Here is a 7,544-nt window from a genome sequence, read left to right on the forward strand (position 1 = left end):
AAATTTTAGATGCAACCAACACAACTCCCTCTTCCCAGCAATCCATTTGTTTTAGAAAAGAAAATCTCAGAAGCTTTAGAAGGTTGGATGTGGCAAGTGGAATCATGAAGTTTTACTCCATTTTTTTTTAGATTCATTATCTAAGCTAATAGCACCATGGAGTGACTCAGTTTTGGGTTACTCAGGCTGGCATCTTTCTTCTTCAGAACTCTGACAGGAAGAATGGGAAATCTTCAACACATGGACTACCTTCCAAATCACAATTCCATTTGAAGGTATTGCATTGCAGTTCCTTTCTGCTGAGCTCTTTGAGTCCTTCTCATTCTTTTCTGAAGATTCTGCACCATAAGGGACCATGTTGTAAGAAGTCAAGGGAGACAACAAGAATTTCATCAGCAGCTTCTTGTTTGGAGATGTTAGTAGCAATTGACATGGTGGATGCATCTGAGCTAGACTCTGCTGCAGAAGAGTTTGCAACTGTGTGTCACAGCCCGAAAGCAGTCGTTTAGGACGACTTCCCTCTCCTTGGGACCAACAACCAAGTTCGTGATGCTCTTGGACTGAACTAAGGTGAAATGATGCCAGCCAACCAATCAGTTTTATGATTTATTAATACAAAAGACAAGGCATGTGGCTAAATATGATAACTCGATGATGGCTACCTTAACTAGATAAACAAGTCCCGTGCCACACGATTTGAACAGATCTTATAAACTTTCATCAAAAGAGAGGAAGGAGAGAGACAGAAAGAGAGAGAGAAAGAAAGAGAGATCACCACCCGTGGATCCAGCGGTGTCTCATTGATCCTCTTCACCCTGGGTGTCTTGGAAAAGTTCAGGGCCAAATCAAGGCAAATTAAATAAATAAATTGTAATGACGCGCGTGCAGTAATTGCAGCTCGAGCCGGGTGCCTCCGAAGAGGGACCACAAACAAAGAAATCCCTGGGCAATTATAACTTTCCAGTCTAAGCTCTCCACCCCTCACGCAGTAATTCAGACCAATAGTAATATTCAGGTCTGGGGTCCCATGCTGCTCATTGGGTCTCATCACTGTCCCTAGGCAGGCTGTTTATCTTTCCTGTTGCGGTTTCTGCTGACAGAGGTGTCTTCATTCCTTGGGTCCCACCGTTGTCTCTCAAGGTCCTGACGACCCGGAGATAGTAATTCCAGCAATTAACACTGCCCCAGCAGTGACAGTAGGTGTTATCTCCCAAGGTCCTGACAAGGGGGAGATAGTCCAGACCCCCCCCACCCCAATTAACACTGTTTCAGCAGTGAGAGGAGGCTTTGTTTCCCAGGGTCCTGGCGCCCAAGCAGGCCTTATTTCAAAGCCTTGACCTCCTCCCTCCCGGAGTGTGGGGCACAGGAATGCGGACTGCTTGTAACTCCCTTATCTTTCCAGCCTGCACCAGCTCTGGGGCCCTTTCTGACTGAACTAGGAGTGCGGCCTAAGGCTTCAGCAAATTTAGCTGCTCATGCTAAGCAAGTTTTATGGAAGTTGTGCTAAGCAGCAATAATTTACACTCCAGGTCCAAAAGTCTCTGCCTGATCGTGGTCTGGTTTTTCGCAGGCTCGGTGTGTCCTGAGTGGTCGCAGGGAGACCATTTCGGGGTTGCAGCAGCTCCGTCCTGTTTCCACAGGGAACAGATGGCTTGTTCGGGGTTATGGTTTCCTGCAAAATCTGCAATGTGCGCAGGAAGGCTTTCACCTTATGTACCAAGAAATGTTTAAGGCAAAAATTCACTCATCTGTCCGCCACACTGTGGATGAAGGAACAGGCTTGTTTAGATCCTCATCCACCACAGCACTGCTAAAACAGTCAGGCTGAGACAGTTTGATGTGCAGGCAGTTTGTTATGAAGTGATCTTTTGTTTTTCTGAGGGATCAGCAAATAAAGGCCTGGTAATTGCCTAGTTTTGAACACAAGCTGTTGGTGGAGCCGAAGAAGGCCTTTCTAGGGTAACAGCAATGGTATTTGGATCTTCTTTTAGGGGTTCATTTCCATTTAAATGACTTGATTTCTGCATTTAAAAAGAAGAGATTGCAAGATGGATATATGCAAACACACAGCCTTTAAAATCCCCAAACAGAATACTCTCCTACTAGATATCTCTACAAACGGCCTCGACACCTAGATAGAAAAAAGCCACCCTGCTTTAATTATATATGCAAGTCCAACAAGTGTGGTTAATTTCTACATTCAGGTTTCTGCATATTGGTATCAAATGAGGACCATTCTTGAAACCCTACCCAAACAGCTCAACATGGATTAAAGCTATTCCAAAATATATATGTTTTTCTCCATTAAACATTCCCTGAAAACCCTGGAATAACTGTTCTTATGCTCAGGAAGGAGACAGTTTGGTTTCACTGTCTCAGCTAAAGTGAAACTACTAAAACTAAAACAAATAATCTCTTTTTTTAATGTTTTAAGCATTGGTAAGATCCACTTAAAATGTATCAAGAGGATATTTATCAGAGGTGTAGGAAGCTGAGCTGGAAGTATAAAATAATGGAAGCAGCACTGCTGCAAAATTTAGCATTAGCTACTATTTGGATGATTCTGGTTGCAGCATAAGGGCTGTGAAGAAAGCTGCAGTGAGGGAGAGAAAATAAAACTCAGATGCTAAAAAAAAACAAATCCACTACTAATTTGGTATCATTATCTGTTGCTTTGCCCCCAAATCAGCTTAACCATACAAGGAGGAAGCCATGGTCATGTAAATCTGGCCTGCTTACTACTGGCCCCCTGCTGACCAAAGAATGGATGGGGATAAGACAGTGCTGCTGATAACTAAAAGGCACATTCTCCAAGTGTGAAATCATAATGTCTTGGTAAACAATCGCGCTCTTAGCTTAGAATTGTTCTTTCAGCCCACTCTTGAGTTAAATCCCATTCAAGATAATGGTCTTACTACTATATCTATCCCCTTCAGAGCAATAACTCGTCTTTATACTATCTATGGTATTAATTGCTCCTCCTTCCTAAATTAGCCAACGACAGAGAGTAGATATGCAGCAATTCACACAAGTGTAGCAGTTGAAAGCCAAGCGATTAAAGATAATGACATGGGGAATTTCAGATAAGACAAATGAATTATTCAAATAGTAATTTTCTCCTTGGACAGGAAGAAAAATACTTAAGAGGAGAAGAAGAAGAAGAAGAAGAAGAAGAAGAAGAAGAAGAAGAAGAAGAAGAAGAAGAAGAAGAAGAAGAAGAAGGAGAAGAAAGTCAGTAGCAGGAAAGGAAATGTATTCTGAACACATTTTAATACTTGTTATTACCTGATATTAAAAAGTAAATAAGCTTGCTGACTGAGAACCATTTTGATTTCACAAAAGACTACAGAGGCATCATTCATCTCATATCAAAGTCTACCAGCAGCCTGCAAATAAAAGCAGCCATGTCTTCAGAGGAACTGCACACTTTCTAAATGAAAACACAAAGAGAACTCTTCAGAACAGAGAATACACCAAAAAAGATCAAATTAAACATGAAATAAAACCTTTTTCCCTAAAAGCAGTGGTTACCAGTAAAGTTTTCATGCAAGTACCTCCTCACCAGCACAGAGCTCACCCCGTTAGAAATGAAATTGTTATTTACCTTTGTGTAGCAGAAATAACGTCCTGCATGACTACTGACACCTCTATATACCAGGACTGCATATAAGGCATAGAGGAGTGGTTCTCCAACGGATTGAGATGCGTATGTTCGAAGATCCAGATACTCAGGATATTTCACATCCTAAAGAGAGACCAAGAAGACGCAAGAATTATCCTGGAATACTTTATGAAATAGCCTGATAAAAACACATCAAAGAACACAGACTAGAAGTACTTAAATGTATTTACTGGTTCACTAAAAAGAGGTCCTCCCAATAAACAACATGGAGTAATTTCAGTTGCAGAGAACTGTTCTCTGCAAAATCAGCTTTCATAGCAGACTATATGTTTACCATCACATGAACTTTATTGTTGCCAGAAGAGAAAAAAGAAATACTTATTGCAGTGATTTTCCTTTGATATCTTCAGTCTACAGTTATTGTCTGTAGATATTAACAACTTTTAGAAGACTATTCTGCTTTGGGAAATCTCCCATTCCAAGAAGACAAAGTTGCACTACAATTTTACATATATATATACACCTTGCTAATCTTCCCACCAGTGAAAGCTGCAAATCTTTTCAGAGATATTGTGAGATGTATTGTAAATCTCTTTGATGCAGGAACCATCTCTTTTACACCTTAAAAACAAGCACAACCAATTTTTTAAAGTATCTTTTTTTCCCCAAAAAGAGTCAAACCAGTTTTGATGCCTCACACATGCCTATGCTATTTGAGTGATACTTACTTGCACTTTTCTTTTCATAAATCCATATGCTGCATTTCACATTTGCTAATTCAGAGAAGATGGCAGGATAGAACTACAAAACAAAGCATTGAGAACATCATCTTTTGACAGACCATCTATTTTTATTATGCCAGAAAGTAAGGCTTACCACCAACTCATAATGTAGCAGGAATCTCTCCCTAGAGCGGATGACCACAATGTTACACAAGGCAGCACTTCTTGTGCTTTCAAAGAGGTGTCAAGAATGGAAGGCATGAATAGTGATGATAAAATGTGTTTTTCTCTAGGCAATAGAGCTGGATAAGTCTGTGTATTATAAGCAAATTCTGCATAATTCACAAATATCAAGGTATTGCTGAAGTCTTGACTCACAGGAATAGTTCCATGTTCTGGCCATTGCTCTTATCTGCAACAGAGGAGAAAGCTCTGGCTGACACAAGAACATCAAGAAGCATTCCAGAAAGAAAACAGCAGTAGAAATCCTGTTAATGAATTTCAGAGAAATAATTCTGAGAACTAAATAGCTCATGCAAATGATTAACACCCCCCCTCCCAAGCTAAACACACAAAGCACATTTTTCCATCAAAACTGTGTCTGTGTTACTCCCCACTCCCTTCTCCCAGGCTCACAGGAGCTGCAGGCAGCAACACATCCAAGCCCTGGCCTGGAGAGATGCAGAAGGAGCTGTTTGGCCCCAGCTCAGAGAAATCTTGGGAAAGGAGAGCCAGAGAAGGCTTGACAACTGATTTCTTCCTGGTTTCTTCTGCCCTTCCAATAAATACTTGCTTGGATATAATTTTGGCAGCAATACTTGTGAGATTTTTCACCCATCGTATTTACAACTCTCCCTCACCCTTCTCCTCCCACACACACACACACACACACCCCTCCCCCTCCATCAGGGATAGTCTCATCCTCTCACTTCATTTTTTTATGCACTTACAGAAGTTAATTATAAATGGATTACCAGTTAACATTGTAAGGTTGTTGATCAGTAGCTGCTTGTGTTGTGTCTTTCTGTTTGCCAGAGTGCACTGAAGTTGTGAAACAGTATGCCGGCTTATAAGCACTCCTGATCTTTCAGTAAATCAGTGCATAACGAGATCTGAATTCCTTTGTTTGACTTTCCTTTTCCAGAACTACAGGCCAGGCAGCCTCACCTCAATCCTTGGGAAGATGATGGAACAGCTCATCCCGGATACCATTTCCAGGCTCATGAAGGATAAGAAGGTGATCAGTAGTAGTCAGCATGGATTCACAAAGGGGAAATCATGCTTAACCAGCCTGAGAGCCTTCTGTGATGGGATGACTCGCTGGGTAGAGGAGGGGAGAGCAGTGGATGTTGTCTCCCTTGGCTTCGGCAAGGCTTTTGACACTGTCTCTCATAAGATCCTCATAGGCAAGCTGAGGAAGTGCAAGCTAGATGAGCAGACAGGGAGGTGGACTGAAAACTGGCTGAATGGCAAAGCTCAGAGGGTTGTGCTCAGCAGTGCAAAGTCTAGTTGGAGGCCAGTAACTAGCGGTGTGCCCCAGGGGTCAATGCTGGGTCCAATATTGTTCAACTTCTTCATCAGTGACCTGGATGAAGGGACAGAGTGCACCCTCAGCAAGTTTGCTGATGATACAAAACTGGGAGGAGTGGGTGATACACCAGAGGGCTGTGCTGCCATTCAGAGGGACCTGGACAGGCTGGAGAGATGGGCAGAGAGGAACCTCATGAAGTTCAACAAAGGCAAGTGTAGGGTCCTGCACCTAGGGAGGAATAACCTCATGTACCAGCACAGGCTGGGGGATGACCTTCTGGAAAGCAGCTCTGTGGAGAAGGTCCTGGGGGTCCTGGTGGACAAGAAGTTAACCATGAGCCAGCAATGTGCCCTTGTGGCCAAGAAGGCCAATGGTATCCCGGGGTGCATTAGGAAGAGCATTGCCGGCAGGTTGAGGGAGGTGATCCTCCCCCTCTACTCAGCCCTGGTGAGGCTGCATCCGGAGTACTGTGTCCAGTTCTGGGCTCCCCGATACAAGAGAGATATGGACGTACTGGAACGAGTCCAGCAGAAGGCTACTAAGATGATGAAGGGACTGGAGCATCTCTCATATGTAGAAAGACTGAGAGAGTTGTGACTGTTCAGCCTGGAGTAGAGGAGGCTGAGGCGGGACCTTATCAATGTGTATAAATATCTGAAGGGAGGGTGTAGAGAGGATGGGGCCAGACTCTCTTCAGTGGTGCCCAGCGACAGGACAAGAGGCAATGGGCACAAACTGAAGCACGGGAAGTTCCATCTGAGTATGAAGAAAAACTTCTTTACCGTGAGGGTAACCAAGCACTGGAACAGGTTTTCTAGAGAGGTTGTGGAGTCTCCATCCTTGGAGATATTCAAAAGCCGTCTGGACATGATCCTGGGCAATATGCTCTAGGTGACCCTGCTTGAGCGTGGGGGTTGGACTAAATGATCTCCAGAGGTCCCTTCCAACCTCAACCATTCTGTGATTCTGTGAAACACAAGAAAGCAGCTGAGGAATGAAGACAGGGACAGAAAAGGCCTCTCCTCCCACACAGGTTGCAGCCCTCGCAACACTGAGGTTTCAGCCAACCACAGCAGGCATTCTCCACACCAGGGCAGCTAAGACAGGAGCCTGAAAGGTCTTGAAGGTGGTGAGTTTCAAAGGGAACTTAGAGGACAACAAAAGGGGAAACTGAGAAGACCACACTGAACTCAGGCAATCTTACCCTTTCTGTGTAAGTAGTATATTTTGCACAGCCGAGTAATGCTTCTAATGTAGCAGAAACAACTTCTTTCACAGAGTATCACGGTCTGAGAAAACTTTCATTTTTCCTCTCTAATTACAATTTACATATTGATAGGTATGACCATGCTAGAGGCATGCTCTGAGCAGGGAGGACATAGCTTCTTCCTCAGAAAATGTGAAATAACGGTGAGCAGTCAGTATATACGCTTTATGCTGCATTCTCTGAATTGCCTTTTTGTGATTTTTGTATAGATACTCTGCTTACAAACAGCTGTTTCAGGACTTGTTTTTCCACTTTAAAGCTTATCAGAAATAATGGCTGGGGTTGGAATATGCAAGAAGACTGTGTGATGCCTTCCATTGCCTAGGCACAACTAAGCTGTTAAGCTTTTGTGATTTTACTCCTCAGCTCCTGAATCTCATTGTTCCACATGCACAAAAGAAT

General features: G+C 43.1%; 1 long non-coding RNA gene across 2 annotated transcripts; it reads right to left on the reverse strand.

Annotated features, from left to right (window-relative positions):
* Positions 1-411: 411 nt before the first annotated feature.
* LOC135325802 (uncharacterized) lies at positions 412-5,137 on the reverse strand. Of its 2 annotated transcripts, XR_010386572.1 has the most exons (5): positions 4,499-5,137; positions 4,351-4,423; positions 3,605-3,745; positions 3,286-3,430; positions 412-2,021 (listed from the first exon to the last, which is right to left on the reverse strand). It is a non-coding gene; the product is annotated as an uncharacterized LOC135325802 (long non-coding RNA). The 2 variants fall into 2 exon arrangements; XR_010386571.1 differs by having other exon boundaries at positions 4,351-5,137.
* Between the last annotated feature and the right edge of the window lie 2,407 nt (positions 5,138-7,544).

This window comes from Dromaius novaehollandiae, unplaced genomic scaffold, assembly GCF_036370855.1.
Source record: "Dromaius novaehollandiae isolate bDroNov1 unplaced genomic scaffold, bDroNov1.hap1 HAP1_SCAFFOLD_69, whole genome shotgun sequence".
NCBI lineage: Eukaryota > Metazoa > Chordata > Aves > Casuariiformes > Dromaiidae > Dromaius > Dromaius novaehollandiae.